This window comes from Syngnathus leptorhynchus, chromosome 20 (genome assembly GCF_054491065.1).
Source record: "Syngnathus leptorhynchus isolate UIUO chromosome 20, UIUO_Slep, whole genome shotgun sequence".
Lineage (NCBI taxonomy): Eukaryota > Metazoa > Chordata > Actinopteri > Syngnathiformes > Syngnathidae > Syngnathus > Syngnathus leptorhynchus.
This window is the reverse complement of record NC_141214.1, coordinates 1,112,881-1,130,024: the sequence shown is the minus strand read 5'-3', so window position 1 is coordinate 1,130,024 and position 17,144 is coordinate 1,112,881. Positions and strand designations below refer to the sequence as shown.

The 17,144-nt window shown below is 42.0% G+C and overlaps 1 protein-coding gene across 2 annotated transcripts in view; it reads right to left on the bottom strand.

The window, feature by feature from the left end:
* trps1 (trichorhinophalangeal syndrome I) overlaps positions 1–17,144 on the bottom strand; it is a 95,308-nt gene that overhangs the window by 60,665 nt on the left and 17,499 nt on the right. For both annotated transcript variants that reach the window (XM_085900204.1, XM_085900206.1), the window contains one exon: positions 12,033–12,105. The gene's annotated coding sequence lies outside the window, so the exon portion shown is untranslated. The remainder of the gene's footprint in view (positions 1–12,032; positions 12,106–17,144) is intronic.

Here is a 17,144-nt window from a genome sequence, read left to right as displayed (position 1 = left end):
CCGCTACCGGTTGCCACCGACACTCCTCAACACAGACGGCGATTGTCGTCCACGCAAGGCCTCCATTTTATTCTTTACGTTGTCTGCAGCTAGTTATCGAATTTGTGGTTAATGAAATTGTGTCTTTGCTTTTTTGGGGGAGCTAGTCGGTTCCGTAGCTTGTTTGCTGTTAATTCATTTGGATGTTTGCTTTTGAGCAATTATAGTTAACTTGTTCGCAATTTGGCGGTTTAAGAAAATGAGCGACCCACAATCTGCAGAAATACGGTCGTTTTTTGTAAAATTAGGAAGATGACACTTAAAAGCATCTTAAACGGGGAAAGTAACAGCAATACTACGAGTCTCAAGCAAAAGTAATGCGAACAAAAGGCCGTCTGTACAAATGGTGACGTTAAAGACGCGCACACACACACACACACACACACACACACACACACACACACACACGTTCACGCAGTTACCGCTCGCTCGTTAGTTGAGGTAATGTTTATACAGCATTATGCCATGGCACACAAACATTCAAATGCTTCTTGTTCAACATGGAGCACTTGGACAGGAAGAGGAAAAAAAAAAAAAGACATGTAAAGTTATATTTGAGTCACATGTAATAGCTGCAATTATATATTGGCGATATGGAAGGCCTGCCTGACTGCGTGTGTGTGTGTTTGTGTGTAGTGTGTGTGTCTACATTGGAACAAAGGGCCACTTGTGTCAGGGGCCCCGCTCACTGCACCTCTTACCGTAATGATATTCCAATGCTTGTGTGCGTGTGTATGTGATGTTGAGTCTAGAAGGGAAATGACTAGCGCGCCATGCCGGATCCTCCCTACCCCCCCCCCCCCCCCCCCCCCACTCCCTACCACCACTCAAACCATTCGCCCCACTCAGTGGTCACACACACATACAGTACAGTATACATTCACATCAAATAAATTTGCTGTATCGCAACAATCTCAAGGTTTAGATTTGCCAATCAGTGTGTGGCTGTGCAGAGATGGATTGTTTGTGCATGTGTCTTCTGCTTTTTCAAAACTTGACTTGATCAATTGTTGGGTGTGTTTTAGTTGGCCATCACACTTTAAGTTATATTAATTCAGACTTTTTAAATCCATTAACAGTTAATTAAATCGTTAATATTCAAGGCAACCGTTGTAATTATGGATGAAAATAATCCAGTGTCATAAAGGGCAAATATTTCTGCCTTCATGATTAGAAATTGTCATTTTTTTCTAATCTAGGGCTCCCCCTACAGTGTTAAGTGTATTAAATTATTATTTTTCAAAATGTCAATGTATTCAAAGCTCATGGGTCAAATGCTGCCTTGTTTTAATTTTTCTTTTTTATGGTTTTGTTGAGTTAAAGGCATCCAATGTGATGTGCAAGACTAATATTTATGGACATATTTTCAAGTTTATTTTGTTATATGTTAATGGCCACTTTGACTGTTTTATCATATAGTTTTTCCCCACTCCAGAGCTTACTGACTGTAACTAATATTTCATTTAATTTTAGTATTTTTACTTAACACATTAAATCATGTCTGTAGAGAAATAAATTGGTCTCAAGATGATGAATTTACAACATGTGAAATGAATATATATTTTTTCTAAAATGTGCCAACATTTATTTTTGTGCTGAGACAGCACAGAAGAAATGTGGCAAGGAGATCTCTCCTCCAGCCTAGAGGGAAAAAAATCAATTTTCATTAACATACCAGTTTGATGATGTGGCTTTAGGATAAGGTGGCAACATAAAGAAGCCAAGGCGGAGATAGAAAAGGGATTTAGAAGCGCACTTGAGATGACAAGCGTATGAAACCAAGTGGATTTAAAGAGAAGGAGAACACAATAAAAACAACAGAGGAGGCTTGAAAGACGCTGAGTGCTGGCCGCTCGATGCGTTTTGACTTTTTTAAAGCTCTACTCTGACGTGAGAAAAAAAAAAAAGTTTCCCCCCGTGCCATCTACATATTGTCAATATGCTGTCTACATATTAAATGGTTTCAATTTTCACTCTCAACACACAAACACAAGTGATGTAAATCAGAGCATTGCCACAGGGCAAAGAGCAAACAATTGGAATGAAAACCTTAAATAAACATCTTTTTTTTTTTACAATATTCATTCCTCTTTCACTGAATTACGGTAAGTTTCTAAATGAACAAAAGCAACGTTCAGTGGTCCCTATTACAGAATATTTGTATTTTTGTTTGGGTGAATATTTCAGCAAAGAAACACCATAATGATGTCTACAAAAATAGAAATAAAGATCAAATGAAGCAATCTCTAAAAACTAGTAACACTGCTAAATATAATGTTACCCAACATAATGTCGAATCTTAAATGATGGTAGGTGCTGCTGTTTTGGTTAGCAACAGTTAAAATGGGTTATGCAGTCAATCTTTTATTTTCTCTTGAATGTAATTACAATCACTTGACATTTGGTGGTATTTACTTGAGGGAGAAGACAAATGATTTCAATCTCACGACATCATGACGAGTGTCATTTAAGGGTTCGTGACCACGGTATGACAAAAAGGGGGAGACGGAATGTGTGAGACGGAGAGCAAGTGCGTGACAAAGTAAGCGGCGAGGAGGAACATAAAAATGAAGGGAGGAGAGAGAGAGCGGGGGGGGAAAAAAAATCCAGGGAGCCACAGAGGTGTGCAACACTCCATCACAGCAAACGAGTTAAAGCCTTAAGGACCTCGAACACACTAGATGGATGTCTTTGTGTTGCGTACAACAAAGTAGGGGGGGGGCAAGTGTGTGTGTGTGTGTGTGTGTGTGTGTGTGTATGTGTGTGTGTGTGTGTGTGTGTGTGTGTGTGTGTGTGTGTGTGTGTGTGTGTGTGTGCACCTGCTGCCCCCAGTGCAGAGATTTGGAAGCTCCACAGGCTACCCAATCCATTTCAATGCAAGTCCAAAATGTAATCAATTCTATACTGCCAGTTAGGTGACTTCCTTATTTCCCATGCACCAAGTCATGTCTGTTGATAGTTTCCACACAGCAAAGAGACGTTTGCTGCTTCACGTGCATTCATCTTCAGAATATCTGCTTAGTTTAACTGTCTAATTGTTTTTTAAAAAAGGAAAAAAAAAAAAGGTATGGATCTACTGGCCTGGAATGGATATTCCAATACTTCCATAATTTTTGGCAGCGGTATGCAAATTTGTACTTGAGCTGAATTGTAGTTTTCTTCAGCGTGGCAGAGTGAGACTGATTTTCTGGTTTGTGCCATTTTTGGCAACATTTCCTACAAAATGTTTGTGGCAACAAACTTGATACGTCCGATCAGGGACAGCAATTGATGATTGTTTTACAGGCCATGCAAGCTGGGAGGTGGAAACCCAAGCATCATACTTTCCTTTCAGTCTGAGATGTTGTTGATTTGTTCCCTTTCCAAGAATATTTGAGCATCTCGCAGTCGCCGCTATTTTTCACATCTTTCATGTTTTTCTCCTCCCCGCCATGCAAATCCGACTATATCTGTGGGCCCTTTGTAATTATTTCTCCTTCTAAATTCATAAAACATGTTCAGCTCGAGCCCCATGACACACAGATATTCATATACATATATAGTATATAATTTGTGTCCTGTTTGTAATTATCAATCCATTTGAGGATTTGAAGAGTTTCTGTATGGAGCTTAAAAAAGGCTTGTTGTTCTGTTCCGACAAAACCACATCTGAAAGAGAACACACACACACACACACAAACACAAACACACACACACACCACAAGAATCTCATAGGAGTGGAAGCCACAGTGTTTGAAGATAAGACTTTCTTTCCTCCTCATCCTCACCTCCTCCTGTGTTTGTGTGTGTGTGTGTGTGTGTGTGGTGGTGGGGGAGACTCTAGTGAGTAATGTAGTTTATGAACAAACTTTATGAATCATATTTTGCCAACCAGAGCACACATGCACTCATGCATACAAACAAACGGAGGGAGCATGTTGAAATGTCAACAAAACAACAACGGCTGATTTGTTGCTGGTCCAAATATAATCCTTATATAAATATATATATGCAAGTCACAAGTAAGAGACGATGGTCACATAGATACAAGGCAACACATTAAATCCACAATAATGGCCTCAGTCCAAATTGTTATGATATGACTAAAATCCAGCAAATGTAATGTTTCCAAATTTCCTTGATTGGACGCAACACTACGACAAAAAAAAAAAAATCAACAGTCTCGCCCTTTCATTCTGATATAGACACTAAATTAGAACTGCAGCATAAATCCAGCCCGAGTCCTCGGCATTAAGAGCACAGTGTAGTCTCTGAATGATGGTCTGATTTAATGAGGCCAGTAGCAGGCAGAGTGACATTTAATCGCACGGAGTGACCGCCTAATTGCCTCGACGGTGGCCTCCGAGGTCCAAGTCAAAGAGCCTTGGGAACGACGTGCGACGCTTTACATGGGGAGCCTGGAAGGGACAGCTGACCAAGGCCTGCCTGCGTGCGTGCATCATTTAGCACTCCAAAGGAGATGGACAAGAAAGTACGGATTTTCATGCATTTTAGCACTATGGTGCTTCCCCAACATTTGTACACCTCGTCAACAATAAAGTGCAAGAGAATTATTCACACACACACTTCTCTCTCTCTTGCTCACACAGACACTCGCCGAGCTGCACAGCAGGAGCCAGTGCAGTGAGAGGGGGAAATTAACAATATGCAAACAAGTAGCCCACCGTGAGTGGTTGACACCGAGACAATGAAAACACAATTAATCTGCTCTCCGTGCACACGTGCACACATGCACACTCTCTCGCACAAACGCACGCACGCGCAGCAGCAGCATCAGCAGGGCATGTGAAGTGGGGCAATGATTAAATTGGGTGCCACAGGCAGGCAGGCGACTCGGTGATATACCGACACACTCAACACATTGACTCATTACACTTTTGACTCAAAGTTGGACGGCGTAACATAAATGGCGTAAATCATTCAAATGTTTAGGTGCCTTTTTCTTACACTAAGGACGGGTGGGGGGGTTGGGGGATCGCTATTTGCTTGCTCGCTAAAATTTGATTTGCAAGTACAAATGGAATAAAGTGCACAATCCAGACTCACCTATACTGTTCACAATTGTTGTTTTTTTTTGCAGCTTTTTAAATAAATAGATAAACAAATAAATAAATAAATAAATAAATAAATAAATAAATAAATAAATAAATAAATAAATAAATAAATAAATAAAATCATTACACAAACCACAATATAAAGGTAATTCATAAAATGATTGTGTAAAAGTTTAAATCACTAACTAAAATATCTATCATCCCTCTTACCAATTCACTCAACAGCAAGAAAAACATAAAAAGCTACAAGAAAAAAGAAAACAAAAGCAAGCGTCAGTTCTCCACGGTCACCCACATGTCTCCAGGCAATCATTTCTGGGGATTACTATGATTTGCTCTCCCGTGTCAATAAGAAGTCATTCTAGTAGTTGGTGTCTGTTTTCCAGGGATGTCAACAAGTTGGAGGACAAATAACGACAGCATTCTAAGGCAAGCAGCAACTAGATTGAGGTCACGTATGAAGAGCACACACACACACACACACACACACACACACACACACACACACACACACACACACACACACACACACACACACGTATTCAGTAGAGGAGTCTATCATCTGAAGTGAAAATGGTTGGCTCAGCATATTTGGTGGGAGCGTTTCTACCCCCTCTCCCTTCTTGATAAACAGCCGGCATGTTCGCCCCTGTCGCATGCCGCAGAAAGTGCAGCGGAATTTCCTATTAAGATGAGACGATTCAACAATCGAATAAAAGTTGAGGTTAAAGAAAATAAAAAAATCAATCTGACATGGTGTGTGTCGCCTTTTTGTGAATGCCGGCGACAGGACGAGGCATTCAATTACATTGGAATAAAAATGCAACTATTGCCTTTTTTAAGGCACAAAATACTATGATTGTCTTCGTTTTTCACACTTTGACATTCTGGCCTATACTTCCAGCAGCTGCTACGCTCTTTGCTTAAAAAAAAAAAAAGTTTGAGCTGGACGTGAGCATTATTAAATATTTCCCCGTATGATATACCGCGTACACAACGAGGATAAAATGTGAAAATGATCCCTGGGAGTTTCTTGAATGATCTCACCTAAGTGTGCCCTTGTCATCCGCCGCACAAATTATTAGCGTTGTTAAAACAGCAAGCGGGACTCCAAACGCTCCAACCTTCAAAAGTACAAAAAAACTGCACGCTTGCCGACATGAATCCTGCACTTTACTTCTCATTGACCTTCTCTCACACACACACACACACACACACACACACACACACACACACACACACACACACACACACACACACACACACACACACACACACACACACACACACAAGCATGAGGAAGACCATGCTGTTGTAAAAGGTCAGCGTACATGCGGCTCAAGTCTCCCCTCTGGAGTTTTCTGTCCGTGTATGTGTGTCATCCCATCACATGCATTTATACTACTGCGGGGGCAATCATATGAAAATCAGAAATAAATCAATAGCACTCACACAAGTTCATATTTTTCAAGGCTTTATAGTCATGCCTATGTTTATGGCTGTGACTCACCAGAAGTCATTGACGTTGTGATTCAATGCATACAAACACAAACTAGCACGGGCCATAATTCACATTTATGCTTCCACACTCAATCGGAGCACAGCGCGGCATCATTCACTGGCGTGGATGCCTTTTGTGAATAAATCGCAAACATGGTCTGCTAGTACGGTTATGCTAATGTTACGGGCGTCAAATTACAAAACAGCATTCCTCTCATGGACATTTACATGGATGGCTGGATCAATGACAAACACATGCGACTCGGATCGATTACAATTGAAGCGTGTATAGTCCCGGTGTAGACGTCCGCAGACGGAATCTGGGATTGATCTCCGTCGGCGTGTGTTGGTGCGACTCAGCTCAATTAACGCGGCTCTTTGTACAGGATCAACTTTATTAGCTCCATTGGGAAACAACTAGGGTCAGACGCAATAAAATGATACCTAATGAATTCTACAACCATTAGAGCGGCCCTGTCATCTTCTTCAACTTGTTTCAGTCGATAAACAAATCAATTCCATTCCAGTTTATGTGAGGAACGGTATCAAATAAATGATGTCAACAGGGCATTTGTTATTGATCAGCATCGTTTAACGTTATGGGATCTGGCCGGAGACCAGGATGTCCCATTGTGTTTTGTCCAGTTGACTGACAGGCACTCGCCCCAGCTCCGATGTATCGTGGTGAAGGAAAACAAAACAAAAAATCGGGAAGGGAAAATCGGCGGGTGCATGCAAAACCTTCCGTAAATCACAATAGCTACACACGGGGAAAAAAAAAAATCTGCAGAAATAAATCGTCATCTTCTTTTCAAAAAGTGACGGCGCAGTATGAACGCCATTAGGGAGGATTTACTGCATGGCCTGTTGTATTATGCCGCATTAGTTTTATGGAGGCGGGCCCGATACAATGTTGTCGCAAAGCGGCAATTATTAATTATTGTTGGAGCAGGGGGGTGCGCGGCGTGTAAATCAAAAAGCGCTGCAAAATATTGACAACGCACTTTGGCTTCCAAATAAATCCACACAAACTGGCTTGCTGTTCTTCTCTCTCCGCCAAACAGCGACGGCTGCTGTGTCGCTTCCATCATACAAACGTGCATGGTGCGTGTGACCAGGCTCTTTATTTGTTCTAGCTCAAGCAGATGGGCAGTTCTAATCAAACAGACTGTCGTCCCCCATCTGTGTGAGGTATTCATTTGATTTTTTTTAATTCACAATGAGCCAATCTGGAACACTAGTGATGTATGCAGATTTTTGATTTTGCTGGTTTTGAATCCGCCTATTCTAATTGCTTCTTTAACAGAGAAAAATGTTGAAGCCATTTGCCTTTAACACATTCGTTTTGGAGGGACGAAAGAATTCGTGGAAACGTGGAAAAGGTCCACACAGAGATTCGAACCCAGAACTTCTCGACCGGACCGATCACAATGCTCGCTAACACGTTGGATTGCCAGTACGACTTGTTTTGACGAGGAAAGCAAAGTGTGAAAGGGGTCTTTATCTGGCGCTTTGAGCTTCCCTCCCATCGTCTCATTCCGTCACTTTGCCAAACACGACAATCAATCAGAAAAGGGCGCCCACTAAAATGTTGACACTTTGGAGACGTCATGTTTTCATCTGTCGGCTGTGTCCTTTTCCAAAGTGAGTGTTTACTCCTACCAACAAACACACATGCGCTTCTTAAAATCTACACGTGTGTGTGTGCACACACGTGCTGCACCAGTGTGTTTTTTTAGGTGTGTTGTCAGGAAGCCGGCTGTCAAACGTGACGGCTGAGGTTGTGCTCATTAGAAGCTTGCACCCGCACAAGCACACGCACGCGCACACACACAGGTTTAAGGGGGTGACTGGTGCGGAAAACAGAGAAGTCATTCAGACAAACTGCACCTGTTTTTTCGAAAATGCTTTAACAAGCAGTTCCAGCACAGAAAATACCTGGTCATAAACACACACACACACACACATGAAACACACAAACATACAGGGATTGGAAAAGTGGAGGAAAATAACCGAAAATATCCAATGAAGCCAACAGTCTCCAGTAATAGGCCGACTGACAGACCAGTCACCTGATTTGACCGATGGACGCCCACATGACGGGCCAACTTGGTCTGAGTTCCACATGATCATCACCAACTTTTCAGGAAGAAACGCAAATGATTTCCCTTCCCCAAAAGAATGTTAACGAGCTATGAGCGCGCCATGAATTAGCCCGGCGGCTTTCTACAAAGATGGTGTACACACCTCCTGCTGTCAGGCGGCGTGAAGGGTGACTGGGGGCATCATTTGCATACAATTCCCATTAAGCGGACGTTAGCGAGCGAGCGAGCGAGCCATCTTCGGAACACTGACGAGAGATTCCAGGTGTCGGCGAGTCGAAACCACTACAGAGGCACTGAGTGGGAAGATGAAGGAGGGAGAAATTTATGTTGCGGCGAAAAAAATGAATGAAGAAAAAAAAAAAAAAGGACTGACTCGACTTTATCGTAGAATGTTTTGTGGGAATAGCTCAGGAGCTTTGTGCTCAACACATGTTCTCCAGATACAAACATTGAGCCTCGCTCACTCTTCACTTCAGGGAATTATTGAAATCGAATTAAAATGTGCTCATTTTGCTAACCTAGGGGGAACCTCACTCCATTCACTAATCTGTTTTCTAGGTTTTTTAACAGAATAGTAACAGTAACAACAAAGTGCACTAGTTGTGAGTGACCTTCAAATTTGATTCAAATACCCCAATCCAGATTTTAAAGAAATAAAATAGTGCTAATTAGCATTCAGATGTCCTTCTCTTATCTCTGTGTGATCGTGTTTCGACTCTGCGTGGTGTCATTAAGCACATTCGGGTCAGGGCGCTGCCAATTATTGATGTGAATAATAAAACCAAAAGAGGCCAAGTGAGTGCATGCAGGAGGGAGGGATTACATTCTGACCACAATACCAATAGAACATGTATACACAAATAACATACAACATGTCATCAAAGGTATGAGGTGAAGCAGCATGTGGCTAAGTAGCCGTAAACAATCGTCTGGAGGTAGCTCAATGTTTCATGGGAAGACCCGGTATAGCGCCTGGCATACATTTAGGCCGCACAACTTTGAGTCCCTTGTGATATTAAAACTAAAAAGACAACTGTGTGTCTCCCACTGTTTACTGCAGCCATATAAAAACACAGCACCACATTAATATATCATCAATTCTGCGGTTAAATCTTCGGAACAGACAGTAAATCATTTTGTGGCTTCTTACTCTGACTTTTTTTTCCCCCTCCCGTTTTTTTTTTTTTTTTAAGCATTGCTCACTCTCGGTCTTGTTCTTATTAGATTTGATGTAGAAAGCCATTTGAAAAATGCACAAATCACAGCAGTGAAGCAATAAAAAGAGTGGAGTCCACATTGCAAAGCGGCTGTGGTGGTGAAAATATCATGCAAGAGCACCGAAAATATGTTTTGGGAGAAATAATTACAAGGGATCTGCTTTTATAAAAAATAAAATAAAAAATAGAAGAATAATCTTCTTTTTTTTGGGGGGGGGGGTAAACAATTTTTTTCTATTGGTTTATGTGAACTAAATGGAAGAGCAGAACGCATGATCGGAACTCAAAGGAAAATTCAACGTTAAAGTTTTGAAGCTACATAAGTGCCCAATCTGAACAAGTGGAAGAAGTCCGTTTCTATTTGCTCCAGCACAGGATTTGACGAGAAGTACATCAAATCAAGCAGCTCCAGTTGGACTCCAGCATCATCACGCACACGTGGAGGACCACACACGTGAACTGGACACGCTTCCATGCAGCTAACGGCGCGTCGTTCCTCGCACGTACAATTAAAGTGGAACGATCCCCCGGAGGGAGGCGGCTATCATAAATATGGAAAAGCCACAGCGTGCCTTCCTCCCTGCTTCGGCGCACGCCAGCGTCGGCGTGTTTGCGCCAGCCGGCTAAGCGCGACGGCAACAGTTCCGTCGCTCCTTGGCCCATCGTCAATGTGTGTGTTCCCCGTCGACGTTGGTGTTCTTCCCCCACCGGCCTCGGAATTGGGAAAGTGACCCGGCCTTGTTTAGGTTTGCGCCAATTTGACGGGATCTGCCCGGTAATCCCCGGTGTGGGGGTGAAGCTATAGGCATGCATTCCATCTAATCAAGTCCAAAAATAGAAAGAAAGAATTCCAATTTCAATGGGAAATACTATGAGCTGCAAGAAGTCACACATTGCAAATAAACATTGAGCTCCTTTGTGATCAATTAATTGGAACAAATAATCTGGCGCAATGAGCCACATGCTGCTTCATCAAATACAGTATAATGCACCACTGATACCATTTCCGTAGAGCAAGCCATCGGCATTCATCTCGCACGCTTGCTAAACTGAGGTATACGCAAAAAAACGACAGAAAATAAGCAAAATCCACTTTTTTTTTTTTAAACTGTAAAGGCCAATATGTCTTAAGTTTTCCTCCTTTTTCTCCTCAAGAATTGTCAGTGCCACAAGACAGAGGCGTATTTATTTGAGTTGGGGCATTCAGTGGAGGCAAAGGGACTGGAGCCATGAGGAGCCATGGTAACGCTCTAGTGAGCTGACACGTTCCGCTCACACACACACACACACACACACACACACACACACACACACACACACACACACACACACACACACACACACACGCACACTACTTCCCAGACTTTTCCACAGCTGTCATATATCTATGGATGTGTAACACTAATGGAGGGATAAAGGGTGTCTGTGTACTATGAATATGTGTGTGATTATTTCTTCCTCTATTTTTATTTTTTTTTGCTATTCGATTTGTCTCCTTTACTTTGGGGAGTTGTTGTTTCTGTCCACGAGCCAGTATCTGAAGACACGCACACACAGACGTGCATAAGGGGAAGCCATTAGTCGCTATAAGAGGCACACAATAAAGGTTTTGTTACAACTGCTTCTGTCAAAAGACAATAAAATATTCATGGTAATAAACTGTAAGGGATCCAAGTAGGTTTTAATATGGAGCAACACACACACACACATACACACACACACACACACACACACCATCTCCCTCACTCACTCTCATGATATATACGTAGTCCATTATCATGTTCCTAATGACTTACTCATTAGATGAAGAACTAATATCAAACACACGAGTAATTTACAAGGGATGCATTCAAATACTTTCTTTATGAGCTAATTAACTATTTCTCATTATCACATTTATAAAATTATATCTATGAAGGAGGAGAATATTTTTTTTAACCAAATAACATTGCAATATATAATGGGGGAGTCACAGTTTTACAGAGGGGGGAAAAAGTCATATGAAATTGTAATTTAGGTGGTATTTGTTATTATTAAGGGAAAAAGGGGATATTTTGTGTTTGTGTGGGAATTTGAACAAAACCTGGATCACTCTAACTTTTGATCATCATCCTTACCTTTGGTTGCCGATTGGCTTGGACAGACAGATGACCCGATGCGGCCAGCTGAAATCCTTGCGCTTCAAAATAGCTATGCACCAAAAAAAAAAGAGAGAAAGACAAACATGAGAAATGACTAAAAAGTAGAACTTTCTACATTGATAAATCTGCAGCGTTGATCTGACCAGACAAATGAACTGAGGCCACACAGGAACAAATGTAATAAATGTGAGCGCCGGCTTTTTAGCCCCCCAACATTTGCATTGCAGACATACGTATGGTGCCGTAATGGATGACCCCTGCGGGGGCGGCCAGGCGCTTTAATGAAAAATAAATTCACACTCAGTGAGCGATCGCCGTTCTAAAGCGGGACATCAGTCATGTGCGATGGATTAAATGTGGTGGGGAACTTGCGGAACTTTTTTGCAGGGTCTGGGTGGGAGGGGGGCCTTTTTTTTTTTTTTTTTCCACACCATGAATAATTCATGTGTGCTGTTCTCAAGTGGCATCAGTCATTTGGATGCCAAAATCTGCCGGCCTGGTGGCAACTTGTTGATATTTCAGAGCTTCACTTTGTTTCCATCCACCCACTCACACACATTAGCCACTGTATGTGTCAGAGTCGTGACTCAGTGCTCGTCAAAAAAAAATCAAAAATAAATGAATGGAAGATTCCATCCACAGACACTGGCTCCCATGTTAGAGCTCATTCACCTGTGATGCGCGGATACATTTGGCCTCTCGTCCTGATTAATCGTGGCAATTTAAGGGGACGTTTTGTTTTATGTTTTTCCCGGAATGGCTGCGACTCGTCGCCCGCCTACGGAGAAATGAAGTTTTTTGTACTCGTCACAAGTTAGTAGGCATGGATGGGACACAAGATGGAAACTCCTCAAACTCTTGCTGTCGGGGACAGAAAAAGTCTGTCAGGTAGCAATTTTGCAAAACTGCTCCAATTGGCGCGCCATGGGCGAGGCGAGGGAATGATATGCTTCCAAAAAGAGCAGCAAAGCGTACGCTATCAAATGCTGATGACCTCACTTCTGTCCAAAGCGGTAACTTAAATGAAGTACAAAAAAAAGTCTATCGTGACTTTTAGGACACCCTGTACTTACGGCCTCTACAATTTTGTTCAACAGCAGCCTATAAACCAGGGGTGTGCAAACTTTTACTCAACATTTGTGTTTGTTTTACACCTGTTCAAATGAATATATCTTAATATATATAAGAATCTATATAATTCTGCATAAACCACCATGTTTCCACCTTTTTTTTGTTCAGGAAGCATTTCTGGATGGAATAGTTGAGCCCACAATTTCCACGATGCCACTAGCATCAATGCTACGGTAATTTTAACAAATGCTTCTCTTCTAAACACATCCAAACAAAGCTCACAACAACACTTCCAGACATATATTCTTTGGGCTGTCTTGGAAACAGCTATTACGGCCGCTTGGTAAGGGACCTTCTCTGTCACTCCTTTGTGCTCTTAATTAAGCAGCATCGCTTCCAGCCAACTTCATTTCTGCCGGGTTTGTTGCAGCACAACGTGGTAGCACACTGAAGGCGTGCAGGTCAAAGTTGAAACTTGCCTGTAAACAGCAACAAAAAAAAACAAAAAAAACAAAAAAACACCATTTCACTAGGAACACAATGTTTGATGTGAATTGAAGAAGAGCAGGAACGCAGGAGGTGGTTAGGGCTGGAAATGATACATTTAGAACTATTACTCATCTAATCCACATTCCAGCTCCACCTTTGGCACATGATTGTTTTTTGCTGGAGCTCCTTCATTTAACCGAGTGTAGTGCATGCGTCAAATGTTGCACAATTGGCCTCGATGCCAGGGTCCAATGACTCACGGAGAACTCACACGCAGTCAGTCAATTAGAGAAAGGGTTCAATGAGGCTAGAGACACTAACACAACTATTCAAGAGAAAAATCAACACCTGTTACACACATCCTTGATATCCATTGGGAAATATTGGCATAAGTATCAAGTGTGTACAATGATGGAAATAGATTTCCAAGGGAACTTGCGTGTCTCCGAGCAGCCTCCACTTGCGACTCGCAATGCGTTTCAAAGCTGCCAGGAACGTATTGATTAGTGCTGAGTGGCAACATCGCATCTCTGTGTCCGCCGTAAAATATTCTGTTCCCTCACAGCGTCTGTGTGAAGATAATTTAACGTGTGTTCCAAATCAGTTTGGTGTGTGTACGGGCGTACGCTGCACGGTGTCCTCGCTTCACCTCCCCCAATAACCGTAACTCCTGCGCGGAACTGACTCATTCTGTCAAGATGCGAGCGCGGCCATAACTATAATTTTTGTCAAACTGCGTCAGGCTGTCCCGAGCGTGGGGATATTTATACGTGCGTTCTCTCTTTGCCAACCAAATTAACTGGCCCTAAACACAACATTATTGCTTGCGCTCGCACACGGGCCTTCCTCGTACGCCACTGGAGGGGAAAGTGGGGCCTGAGGGCCAAGTCTGGCCCAGAACCGTAAGCAAAGCCTTCTACTGCTTGGATATCGCAAAAAAGTATGAAAGGCCTTCCACATTTTCTTTTGAAATGCTTCCGGATTGTTGGCCCTTGGCGTCGCAAGCAATGGACTAAAAAAATAAATAAACTTTCCAATGATCTCTGCTCATGTAAGGGTTGTGATCTTAAGCTCCTCACCTCTCCCGGAGCTTTCGAAAAACATCAAAACAAGGTTAGGAACAAGGTTATTCCCACTTTTGGGGGGGGGGGGGGGGGACGTAAATCCTTCAGCCACTTTGTCAGTGGTGCTGAAAAGGAAGTTGAACTTGTGGTCACAGCAGAAGCAGCCAGAGGGGGATTTGTCAGGGATACAAGGACATTTTTATGCTTAAGCTCAATTATTTAAAATAAAAACATTTTTGACAAGGATGGAATACAAATTCATTTTGAACAATATCATCAAACCAGTAGGCAGTGTTCATTTGTACACAAAATGCAGAAGATTGGGGAGCCTTCAATTATACACCAGTGCAAAAAAATTTTTTTAATTCCAGAATGCACTGCAGTAGCTGGTTTGTTGAAAGAAGTTCAAATTTGGTGAGAATTACAATTCATTCTAATCACATTGAAGGTTACAACCATTTTCAGGATTTTCCATAGGACATAAATTGGTTTGAATCTAATGACCTGCGCCGAAAAGTCAATTTCTTGCTGAAGCCTGCTGCTGTTGTTTTTTCTTTTGCTTCTGCGCAAGCGCATAAATCCCAGGAGAGACGCTACCGATGATGTCCAACCTTGTTGCATTATTGAGACTGCTGCTACCAAGCTGCGTCGGCACTGAGTAATAATTTTGGGACACGTGTGAAGTGTGACATTGCCTACTGCCGCCTGGATAGAATTTAGAGCAAGGATGTTGGATTTTTTTTTTTTTTTTTTTTTAAAGGAAAAAAAAAAAACAGCAGCAGCAGCTGCAATAAATGAAAAGGCACTGAGTGTATCTGCTTTGAATGTGTTCATGAAATTCATCTCATTATTTATTGACAGAAGGAGAAGCGGAGGGAGACTCAGAAACATGGAAGAACATGTCCCCTAAATTCATAGAAAATACACTGCAATAAAATGAACAGCAGTAATATTGTAAGAAAGGACAAGAAACTCACTTGAAAAGTGAAATCCGATCAATAATTCACATCATCTTTATAAGACGTTCAGGTTTGAATGTGGCAGAAGACGAAGCATGGTATTCATCTTGCATTCAAATGGAGAAATTTAAAAAAGGCAGCGACAAAATGAAGCGAAATAAAAAAGTCTTGCAAAAGTAAAATAGGGATGGAGGAAAAAAAAGTCGCCGGTGCGGCGGAACAAAAGGTCACTAAGGTTGTTGCGTTGTTCTTTTGGGTTGAGCGTCTGCGATGAAAGATGAAATAGAAATGTTCAAATCTCTCCAGACAGAGAAATGAAATGGCATGGAAGGCTCCTCAGCTAGCACACAGCCAAAATAAAAGCTCAAAATGAGACAAAGAAGCTGCGAGTCATGATCTGAGAATCACATCTCGCCGGCCGAAGGAAAAAAAAAAAGTTTCATGATTAACAGTAAGAATCAACACTTTACTGCCTAACTTAAATGGCCACCTTGACCCCCTTCAATTTAAACCCGTTTTAGGGTTACCGAAGTTAGCGTTAGGGGTGAGTCATGGTGTCACATGATGCCAAAGGTTTTTTACAATTGCATTTAGAAGTTGGGAAGTGGTGGCGAAGCACTACTTTTGTTGAAATGAAACATCTAAACTCACAACAATGTCATTTTGAAGGAAACATTTTAGGTTCCGTCCCTAAAGTGATTTTCTCAAAAGCTCCTTCGGTTTCTTCTCAGTCACACGACCACAAGCAAATATAATCCGTCTTTTATCAAACGTGAAAGCAAAAAAGCAGAAACAAATTAAAGACCTAAGAGAATAATCAAAAGTTGCGTGTGTCTCTGATCTTGTCCTCTCTCCTTAAGCTATTCTTGGTGAATATAAACTACTTGTGTGTACGCCCGCGTGTGTGTGTGTCTCCTCAAGACGCGCTTGCCAACCAAATTGCCAAAAAAAAGTCTTTCGGGAGGTTTGGAGTTTCATGCCTCGCCTTCAATATTTCATAAGACAATTTGCATAAGTTCAAATAAGAACTCGTGACCTCGGCTTTTGCATTTTGATGTGATGCACTCTGGACTGATAGTTGAGTCCGTGTCTTGACGACAACATTATACTCATAAGAAAATCATTAAAAAGAAATTTCATGTAGTTCTTTTAAGAGAATCACGCACAGTGTTTACAAGCAGAGATGTGAATTTTATAACAATAAAGTCCAGATTTTGTACGAATGAAGATGAACTAGTCAATTGACGAGTCATTTTTCTCTTAACAAGGTTCTATCTGCAGCAAGTGTCACGTTCTTAGCCGTACTGCATTGGGTGTGTTTACTTTTGCTCTAATCTGGACGGTGGACGATTCATCTACATTAGCAAGAGATTAACCTGCTCCCCTAAAACATCCATCACCGCCACACGCGCGCATGCACGCACTCACGCACGGTCACGTACGTGTTTGCCGCCCTGGGCAAGGGCAGCGGTGCCCGGGCGTACGTGAAAATTATGCAAAACATG